This window comes from Convolutriloba macropyga, unplaced genomic scaffold (assembly GCF_964194025.1).
Source record: "Convolutriloba macropyga unplaced genomic scaffold, txConMacr16.3 SCAFFOLD_2692, whole genome shotgun sequence".
NCBI lineage: Eukaryota > Metazoa > Xenacoelomorpha > Acoela > Convolutidae > Convolutriloba > Convolutriloba macropyga.
Window position 1 is genome coordinate 22,501 of NW_027453409.1, and position 10,213 is coordinate 32,713.

Sequence of the window (10,213 nt, forward strand, 5' to 3'; positions counted from 1 at the left end):
CGCTCCCAAATGGCCTAACAGTGGCAGCCAATCAGAGTGCGAGAAAAGCGCTCCCAAATGGCCTAACAGTGGCAGCCAATCAGAGTGCGAGAAAAGCGCTCCCAAATGGCCTAACAGTGGCAGCCAATCAGAGTGCGAGAAAAGCGCTCCCAAATGGCCTAACAGTGGCAGCCAATCAGAGTGCGAGAAAAGCGCTCCCAAATGGCCTAACAGTGGCAGCCAATCAGAGTGCGAGAAAAGCGCTCCCAAATGGCCTAACAGTGGCAGCCAATCAGAGTGCGAGAAAAGCGCTCCCAAATGGCCTAACAGTGGCAGCCAATCAGAGTGCGAGAAAAGCGCTCCCAAATGGCCTAACAGTGGCAGCCAATCAGAGTGCGAGAAAAGCGCTCCCAAATGGCCTAACAGTGGCAGCCAATCAGAGTGCGAGAAAAGCGCTCCCAAATGGCCTAACAGTGGCAGCCAATCAGAGTGCGAGAAAAGCGCTCCCAAATGGCCTAACAGTGGCAGCCAATCAGAGTGCGAGAAAAGCGCTCCCAAATGGCCTAACAGTGGCAGCCAATCAGAGTGCGAGAAAAGCGCTCCCAAATGGCCTAACAGTGGCAGCCAATCAGAGTGCGAGAAAAGCGCTCCCAAATGGCCTAACAGTGGCAGCCAATCAGAGTGCGAGAAAAGCGCTCCCAAATGGCCTAACAGTGGCAGCCAATCAGAGTTCGAGAAAAGCGCTCCCAAATGGCCTAACAGTGGCAGCCAATCAGAGTGCGAGAAAAGCGCTCCCAAATGGCCTAACAGTGGCAGCCAATCAGAGTGCGAGAAAAGCGCTCCCAAATGGCCTAACAGTGGCAGCCAATCAGAGTGCGAGAAAAGCGCTCCCAAATGGCCTAACAGTGGCAGCCAATCAGAGTGCGAGAAAAGCGCTCCCAAATGGCCTAACAGTGGCAGCCAATCAGAGTGCGAGAAAAGCGCTCCCAAATGGCCTAACAGTGGCAGCCAATCAGAGTGCGAGAAAAGCGCTCCCAAATGGCCTAACAGTGGCAGCCAATCAGAGTGCGAGAAAAGCGCTCCCAAATGGCCTAACAGTGGCAGCCAGCTAGAACTAGCTTAAGTTAGCTTGGGTTAGCTTGAGTTAGCTTTAATTAGCTTTAATTAGCTTAAGCTAGCTTAAGTTAGCTTGGGTTAGCTTGAGTTAGCTTGAGCTAGCTTGAGTTAGCTTGAATTAGCTTGAGTTAGCTTGAATTAGCTTGAGTTAGCTTGAGTTAGCTTGAATTAGCTTGAGTTAGCTTGAGTTAGCTCGGGTTAGCTTGAGTTTGACTTCATTAACCCAAGTTAGCTTGGGTTAACTTCATTAAGTTAGCTTGAACTAGCTTGAGTTAGCTTGAGTTAGCTTGAGTTAGCTAGCTTGAATTAGCTTGAGTTAGCTTGAGTTAGCTTGAATTAGCTTGAGTTAGCTTGAGTTAGCTCGGGTTAGCTTGAGTTTGACTTCATTAACCCAAGTTAGCTTGGGTTAACTTCATTAAGTTAGCTTGAACTAGCTTGAGTTAGCTTGAGTTAGCTTGAGTTAGCTTGAGTTAGCTTGAGTTAGCTTGTCTTAGCTTTAGCTAGCTTGAGTTAGCTTGAACTAGCTTTAGCTACCTTGAGTTAGCTTGAGTTAGCTCGGGTTAGCTTGAGTTAGCTTGAGTTAGCTTGAGTTAGCTTTAGCTAGCTTGAGTTAGCTTGAGTTAGCTTGAGTTAGCTTGAGTTAGCTTGAATTAGCTTGAGTTAGCTTGAGTTAGCTTTAGCTAGCTTGGGTTAGCTTGAGCTAGCTTGAGTTAGCTCGGGTTAGCTTGAGTTAGCTTGAGTTAGCTTTAGCTAGCTTGAGTTAGCTTGAGTTAGCTTGAGTTAGCTTGAGTTAGCTTTAGCTAGCTTGAGTTAGCTTGAACTAGCTTGAGTTAGCTTGAGCTAGCTTGAGTTAGCTTGAGTTAGCTTGAGTTAGCTTTAGCTAGCTTGAGTTAGCTTGAACTAGCTTTAGTTAGCTTGAGTTAGCTTGAGTTAGCTTGAGTTAGCTTGAGTTAGCTTGTCTTAGCTTTAGCTAGCTTGAGTTAGCTTGAACTAGCTTTAGCTACCTTGAGTTAGCTTGAGTTAGCTCGGGTTAGCTTGAGTTAGCTTGAGTTAGCTTGAGTTAGCTTTAGCTAGCTTGAGTTAGCTTGAGTTAGCTTGAGTTAGCTTGAACTAGCTTGAGTTAGCTTGAGTTAGCTTGAGTTAGCTTGAGTTAGCTTGAGTTAGCTTGAGTTAGCTTGTCTTAGCTTTAGCTAGCTTGAGTTAGCTTGAACTAGCTTTAGCTACCTTGAGTTAGCTTGAGTTAGCTCGGGTTAGCTTGAGTTAGCTTGAGTTAGCTTGAGTTAGCTTTAGCTAGCTTGAGTTAGCTTGAGTTAGCTTGAGTTAGCTTGAGTTAGCTTGAATTAGCTTGAGTTAGCTTGAGTTAGCTTTAGCTAGCTTGGGTTAGCTTGAGCTAGCTTGAGTTAGCTCGGGTTAGCTTGAGTTAGCTTGAGTTAGCTTTAGCTAGCTTGAGTTAGCTTGAGTTAGCTTGAGTTAGCTTGAGTTAGCTTTAGCTAGCTTGAGTTAGCTTGAACTAGCTTGAGTTAGCTTGAGCTAGCTTGAGTTAGCTTGAGTTAGCTTGAGTTAGCTTTAGCTAGCTTGAGTTAGCTTGAACTAGCTTGAGTTAGCTTGAGTTAGCTTGAGTTAGCTTGTCTTAGCTTTAGCTAGCTTGAGCTAGCTTGAACTAGCTTTAGCTACCTTGAGTTAGCTTGAGTTAGCTCGGGTTAGCTTGAGTTAGCTTGAGTTAGCTTGAGTTAGCTAGCTTGAATTAGCTTGAGTTAGCTTGAGTTAGCTTGAATTAGCTTGAGTTAGCTTGAGTTAGCTCGGGTTAGCTTGAGTTTGACTTCATTAACCCAAGTTAGCTTGGGTTAACTTCATTAAGTTAGCTTGAACTAGCTTGAGTTAGCTTGAGTTAGCTTGAGTTAGCTTGAGTTAGCTTGAGTTAGCTTGTCTTAGCTTTAGCTAGCTTGAGTTAGCTTGAACTAGCTTTAGCTACCTTGAGTTAGCTTGAGTTAGCTCGGGTTAGCTTGAGTTAGCTTGAGTTAGCTTGAGTTAGCTTTAGCTAGCTTGAGTTAGCTTGAGTTAGCTTGAGTTAGCTTGAGTTAGCTTGAATTAGCTTGAGTTAGCTTGAGTTAGCTTTAGCTAGCTTGGGTTAGCTTGAGCTAGCTTGAGTTAGCTCGGGTTAGCTTGAGTTAGCTTGAGTTAGCTTTAGCTAGCTTGAGTTAGCTTGAGTTAGCTTGAGTTAGCTTGAGTTAGCTTTAGCTAGCTTGAGTTAGCTTGAACTAGCTTGAGTTAGCTTGAGCTAGCTTGAGTTAGCTTGAGTTAGCTTGAGTTAGCTTTAGCTAGCTTGAGTTAGCTTGAACTAGCTTTAGTTAGCTTGAGTTAGCTTGAGTTAGCTTGAGTTAGCTTGAGTTAGCTTGTCTTAGCTTTAGCTAGCTTGAGTTAGCTTGAACTAGCTTTAGCTACCTTGAGTTAGCTTGAGTTAGCTCGGGTTAGCTTGAGTTAGCTTGAGTTAGCTTGAGTTAGCTTTAGCTAGCTTGAGTTAGCTTGAGTTAGCTTGAGTTAGCTTGAACTAGCTTGAGTTAGCTTGAGTTAGCTTGAGTTAGCTTGAGTTAGCTTGAGTTAGCTTGAGTTAGCTTGTCTTAGCTTTAGCTAGCTTGAGTTAGCTTGAACTAGCTTTAGCTACCTTGAGTTAGCTTGAGTTAGCTCGGGTTAGCTTGAGTTAGCTTGAGTTAGCTTGAGTTAGCTTTAGCTAGCTTGAGTTAGCTTGAGTTAGCTTGAGTTAGCTTGAGTTAGCTTGAATTAGCTTGAGTTAGCTTGAGTTAGCTTTAGCTAGCTTGGGTTAGCTTGAGCTAGCTTGAGTTAGCTCGGGTTAGCTTGAGTTAGCTTGAGTTAGCTTTAGCTAGCTTGAGTTAGCTTGAGTTAGCTTGAGTTAGCTTGAGTTAGCTTTAGCTAGCTTGAGTTAGCTTGAACTAGCTTGAGTTAGCTTGAGCTAGCTTGAGTTAGCTTGAGTTAGCTTGAGTTAGCTTTAGCTAGCTTGAGTTAGCTTGAACTAGCTTGAGTTAGCTTGAGTTAGCTTGAGTTAGCTTGTCTTAGCTTTAGCTAGCTTGAGCTAGCTTGAACTAGCTTTAGCTACCTTGAGTTAGCTTGAGTTAGCTCGGGTTAGCTTGAGTTAGCTTGAGTTAGCTTGAGTTAGCTTTAGCTAGCTTGAGTTAGCTTGAGTTAGCTTGAGTTAGCTTGAACTAGCTTGAGTTAGCTTGAGTTAGCTTGAGTTAGCTTGAGTTAGCTTGAGTTAGCTTGTCTTAGCTTTAGCTAGCTTGAGTTAGCTTGAACTAGCTTTAGCTACCTTGAGTTAGCTTGAGTTAGCTCGGGTTAGCTTGAGTTAGCTTGAGTTAGCTTGAGTTAGCTTTAGCTAGCTTGAGTTAGCTTGAGTTAGCTTGAGTTAGCTTGAGTTAGCTTGAATTAGCTTGAGTTAGCTTGAGTTAGCTTTAGCTAGCTTGGGTTAGCTTGAGCTAGCTTGAGTTAGCTCGGGTTAGCTTGAGTTAGCTTGAGTTAGCTTTAGCTAGCTTGAGTTAGCTTGAGTTAGCTTGAGTTAGCTTGAGTTAGCTTTAGCTAGCTTGAGTTAGCTTGAACTAGCTTGAGTTAGCTTGAGCTAGCTTGAGTTAGCTTGAGTTAGCTTGAGTTAGCTTTAGCTAGCTTGAGTTAGCTTGAACTAGCTTGAGTTAGCTTGAGTTAGCTTGAGTTAGCTTGTCTTAGCTTTAGCTAGCTTGAGCTAGCTTGAACTAGCTTTAGCTACCTTGAGTTAGCTTGAGTTAGCTCGGGTTAGCTTGAGTTAGCTTGAGTTAGCTTGAGTTAGCTTTAGCTAGCTTGAGTTAGCTTGAGTTAGCTTGAGTTAGCTTGAACTAGCTTGAGTTAGCTTGAGTTAGCTTGAGTTAGCTTGAGTTAGCTTGAGTTAGCTTGTCTTAGCTTTAGCTAGCTTGAGTTAGCTTGAACTAGCTTTAGCTACCTTGAGTTAGCTTGAGTTAGCTCGGGTTAGCTTGAGTTAGCTTGAGTTAGCTTGAGTTAGCTTTAGCTAGCTTGAGTTAGCTTGAGTTAGCTTGAGTTAGCTTGAGTTAGCTTGAATTAGCTTGAGTTAGCTTGAGTTAGCTTTAGCTAGCTTGGGTTAGCTTGAGCTAGCTTGAGTTAGCTCGGGTTAGCTTGAGTTAGCTTGAGTTAGCTTTAGCTAGCTTGAGTTAGCTTGAGTTAGCTTGAGTTAGCTTGAGTTAGCTTTAGCTAGCTTGAGTTAGCTTGAACTAGCTTGAGTTAGCTTGAGCTAGCTTGAGTTAGCTTGAGTTAGCTTGAGTTAGCTTTAGCTAGCTTGAGTTAGCTTGAACTAGCTTGAGTTAGCTTGAGTTAGCTTGAGTTAGCTTGTCTTAGCTTTAGCTAGCTTGAGCTAGCTTGAACTAGCTTTAGCTACCTTGAGTTAGCTTGAGTTAGCTCGGGTTAGCTTGAGTTAGCTTGAGTTAGCTTGAGTTAGCTTTAGCTAGCTTGAGTTAGCTTGAGTTAGCTTGAGTTAGCTTGAACTAGCTTGAGTTAGCTTGAGTTAGCTTGAGTTAGCTTGAGTTAGCTTGAGTTAGCTTGTCTTAGCTTTAGCTAGCTTGAGTTAGCTTGAACTAGCTTTAGCTACCTTGAGTTAGCTTGAGTTAGCTCGGGTTAGCTTGAGTTAGCTTGAGTTAGCTTGAGTTAGCTTTAGCTAGCTTGAGTTAGCTTGAGTTAGCTTGAGTTAGCTTGAGTTAGCTTGAATTAGCTTGAGTTAGCTTGAGTTAGCTTTAGCTAGCTTGGGTTAGCTTGAGCTAGCTTGAGTTAGCTCGGGTTAGCTTGAGTTAGCTTGAGTTAGCTTTAGCTAGCTTGAGTTAGCTTGAGTTAGCTTGAGTTAGCTTGAGTTAGCTTTAGCTAGCTTGAGTTAGCTTGAACTAGCTTGAGTTAGCTTGAGCTAGCTTGAGTTAGCTTGAGTTAGCTTGAGTTAGCTTTAGCTAGCTTGAGTTAGCTTGAACTAGCTTGAGTTAGCTTGAGCTAGCTTGAGTTAGCTTGAGTTAGATTGAGTTAGCTTTAGCTAGCTTGAGTTAGCTTGAACTAGCTTGAGTTAGCTTGAGTTAGCTTGAGTTAGCTTGAGTTAGCTTGTCTTAGCTTTAGCTAGCTTGAGCTAGCTTGAACTAGCTTTAGCTACCTTGAGTTAGCTTGAGTTAGCTCGGGTTAGCTTGAGTTAGCTTGAGTTAGCTTGAGTTAGCTTGAGCTAGCTTGAGTTAGCTTGAGTTAGCTTGAGTTAGCTTTAGCTAGCTTGAGTTAGCTTGAACTAGCTTGAGTTAGCTTGAGCTAGCTTGAGTTAGCTTGAGTTAGCTTGAGTTAGCTTTAGCTAGCTTGAGTTAGCTTGAACTAGCTTGAGTTAGCTTGAGTTAGCTTGAGTTAGCTTGAGTTAGCTTGAATTAGCTTGAGTTAGCTTGAGTTAGCTTTAGCTAGCTTGGGTTAGCTTGAGCTAGCTTGAGTTAGCTCGGGTTAGCTTGAGTTAGCTTGAGTTAGCTTTAGCTAGCTTGAGTTAGCTTGAGTTAGCTTGAGTTAGCTTGAGTTAGCTTTAGCTAGCTTGAGTTAGCTTGAGCTAGCTGAGTTAGCTTGAGTTAGCTAGCTTGAGCTTGAGCTAGCTAGCTAGCTTGAGCTTGAGCTAGCTAGCTCGCTTGAGCTTGAGCTTGAGCTAGCTAGCTTGAGCTTGAGCTAGCTAGCTAGCTTGAGCTTGAGCTTGAGCTAGCTGGCTTGAGCTTGAGCTAGCTAGCTTGAGCTTGAGCTAGCTAGCTAGCTAGCTTGAGCTTGAGCTTGAGCTAGCTAGCTAGCTTGAGCTAGCTATCTAGCTTGAGCTTGAGCTAGCTAGCTAGCTTGAGCTTGAGCTTGAGCTTGAGCTAGCTGGCTTGAGCTTGAGCTAGCTAGCTTGAGCTTGAGCTAGCTAGCTAGCTTGAGCTTGAGCTTGAGCTAGCTGGCTTGAGCTTGAGCTAGCTAGCTTGAGCTTGAGCTAGCTAGCTAGCTTGAGCTTGAGCTTGAGCTAGCTAGCTAGCTAGCTTGAGCTTGAGCTTGAGCTTGAGCTAGCTAGCTTGAGCTTGAGCTAGCTAGCTAGCTTGAGCTTGAGCTTGAGCTAGCTAGCTTGAGCTTGAGCTTGAGCTAGCTAGCTTGAGCTTGAGCTTGAGCTAGCTAGCTTGAGCTTGAGCTTGAGCTAGCTAGCTTGAGCTTGAGCTTGAGCTAGCTAGCTAGCTAGCTTGAGCTTGAGCTAGCTAGCTTGAGCTTGAGCTAGCTAGCTAGCTTGAGATTGAGCTTGAGCTAGCTGGCTTGAGCTTGAGCTAGCTAGCTTGAGCTTGAGCTAGCTAGCTTGAGCTTGAGCTAGCTAGCTAGCTTGAACTTGAGCTAGCTAGCTAGCTTGAGCTTGAGCTTGAGCTAGCTAGCTAGCTTGAGCTTGAGCTTGAGCTAGCTGGCTTGAGCTTGAGCTAGCTAGCTTGAGCTTGAGCTAGCTAGCTTGAGCTTGAGCTAGCTAGCTAGCTTGAACTTGAGCTAGCTAGCTAGCTTGAGCTTGAGCTAGCTAGCTAGCTTGAGCTTGAGCTAGCTAGCTAGCTTGAGCTTGAGCTTGAGCTAGCTAGCTTGAGCTTGAGCTTGAGCTAGCTAGCTAGCTTGAGCTTGAGCTAGCTAGCTTGAGCTTGAGCTAGCTAGCTTGAGCTTGAGCTAGCTAGCTAGCTTGAGCTTGAGCTAGCTAGCTAGCTTGAACTTGAGCTAGCTAGCTAGCTTGAGCTTGAGCTAGCTAGCTAGCTTGAGCTAGCTAGCTAGCTTGAGCTTGAGCTTGAGCTAGCTAGCTTGAGCTTGAGCTAGCTAGCTAGCTTGAGCTTGAGCTAGCTAGCTAGCTTGAGCTTGAGCTAGCTAGCTAGCTTGAGCTTGAGCTTGAGCTAGCTAGCTTGAGCTTGAGCTTGAGCTAGCTAGCTAGCTTGAGCTTGAGCTAGCTAGCTTGAGCTTGAGCTAGCTAGCTTGAGCTTGAGCTAGCTAGCAAGCTTGTGCTTGAGCTAGCTAGCTAGCTTGAGCTTGAGCTTGAGCTAGCTAGCTTGAGCTTGAGCTAGCTAGCTTGAGCTTGAGCTAGCTAGCTTGAGCTTGAGCTAGCTAGCAAGCTTGTGCTTGAGCTAGCTAGCTAGCTTGAGCTTGAGCTTGAGCTAGCTGGCTTGAGCTTGAGCTAGCTAGCTTGAGCTTGAGCTAGCTAGCTTGAGCTTGACCTAGCTAGCTAGCTTGAACTTGAGCTAGCTAGCTAGCTTGAGCTTGAGCTAGCTTGAGCTTGAGCTAGCTAGCTAGCTTGAGCTTGAGCTTGAGCTAGCTAGCTTGAGCTTGAGCTTGAGCTAGCTAGCTAGCTTGAGCTTGAGCTAGCTAGCTTGAGCTTGAGCTAGCTAGCTTGAGCTTGAGCTAGCTAGCTAGCTTGAGCTTGAGCTAGCTAGCTAGCTTGAACTTGAGCTAGCTAGCTAGCTTGAGTTTGAGCTAGCTAGCTTGAGCTTGAGCTAGCTAGCTTGAGCTTGAGCTAGCTAGCTAGCTTGAGCTTGAGCTAGCTAGCTAGCTTGAGCTTGAGCTAGCTAGCTAGCTTGAGCTTGAGCTAGCTAGCTAGCTTGAGCTTGAGCTTGAGCTAGCTAGCTTGAGCTTGAGCTTGAGCTAGCCAGCTAGCTTGAGCTTGAGCTAGCTAGCTTGAGCTTGAGCTAGCTAGCTTGAGCTTGAGCTAGCTAGCTAGCTTGAGCTTGAGCTAGCTAGCTAGCTTGAACTTGAGCTAGCTAGCTAGCTTGAGCTTGAGCTAGCTAGCTTGAGCTTGAGCTAGCTAGCTAGCTTGAGCTTGAGCTTGAGCTAGCTAGCTAGCTAGCTTGAGCTTGAGCTTGAGCTTGAGCTAGCTAGCTTGAGCTTGAGCTAGCTAGCTAGCTTGAGCTTGGGCTTGAGCTAGCTAGCTTGAGCTTGAGCTTGAGCTAGCTAGCTTGAGCTTGAGCTTGAGCTAGCTAGCTTGAGCTTGAGCTTGAGCTAGCTAGCTTGAGCTTGAGCTTGAGCTAGCTAGCTAGCTAGCTTGAGCTTGAGCTAGCTAGCTTGAGCTTGAGCTAGCTAGCTAGCTTGAGCTTGAGCTTGAGCTAGCTGGCTTGAGCTTGAGCTAGCTAGCTTGAGCTTGAGCTAGCTAGCTTGAGCTTGAGCTAGCTAGCTAGCTTGAACTTGAGCTAGCTAGCTAGCTTGAGCTTGAGCTTGAGCTTGAGCTAGCTAGCTAGCTTGAGCTTGAGCTTGAGCTAGCTGGCTTGAGCTTGAGCTAGCTAGCTTGAGCTTGAGCTAGCTAGCTTGAGCTTGAGCTAGCTAGCTAGCTTGAACTTGAGCTAGCTAGCTAGCTTGAGCTTGAGCTAGCTAGCTAGCTTGAGCTTGAGCTAGCTAGCTAGCTTGAGCTTGAGCTTGAGCTAGCTAGCTTGAGCTTGAGCTTGAGCTAGCTAGCTAGCTTGAGCTTGAGCTAGCTAGCTTGAGCTTGAGCTAGATAGCTTGAGCTTGAGCTAGCTAGCTAGCTTGAGCTTGAGCTAGCTAGCTAGCTTGAACTTGAGCTAGCTAGCTAGCTTGAGCTTGAGCTAGCTAGCTAGCTTGAGCTAGCTAGCTAGCTTGAGCTTGAGCTTGAGCTAGCTAGCTTGAGCTTGAGCTAGCTAGCTAGCTTGAGCTTGAGCTAGCTAGCTAGCTTGAGCTTGAGCTAGCTAGCTAGCTTGAGCTTGAGCTTGAGCTAGCTAGCTTGAGCTTGAGCTTGAGCTAGCTAGCTAGCTTGAGCTTGAGCTAGCTAGCTTGAGCTTGAGCTAGCTAGCTTGAGCTTGAGCTAGCTAGCAAGCTTGTGCTTGAGCTAGCTAGCTAGCTTGAGCTTGAGCTTGAGCTAGCTAGCTTGAGCTTGAGCTAGCTAGCTTGAGCTTGAGCTAGCTAGCTTGAGCTTGAGCTAGCTAGCAAGCTTGTGCTTGAGCTAGCTAGCTAGCTTGAGCTTGAGCTTGAGCTAGCTGGCTTGAGCTTGAGCTAGCTAGCTTGAGCTTGAGCTAGCTAGCTTGAGCTTGAGCTAGCTAGCTAGCTTGAACTTGAGCTAGCTAGCTAGCTTGAGCTTGAGCTA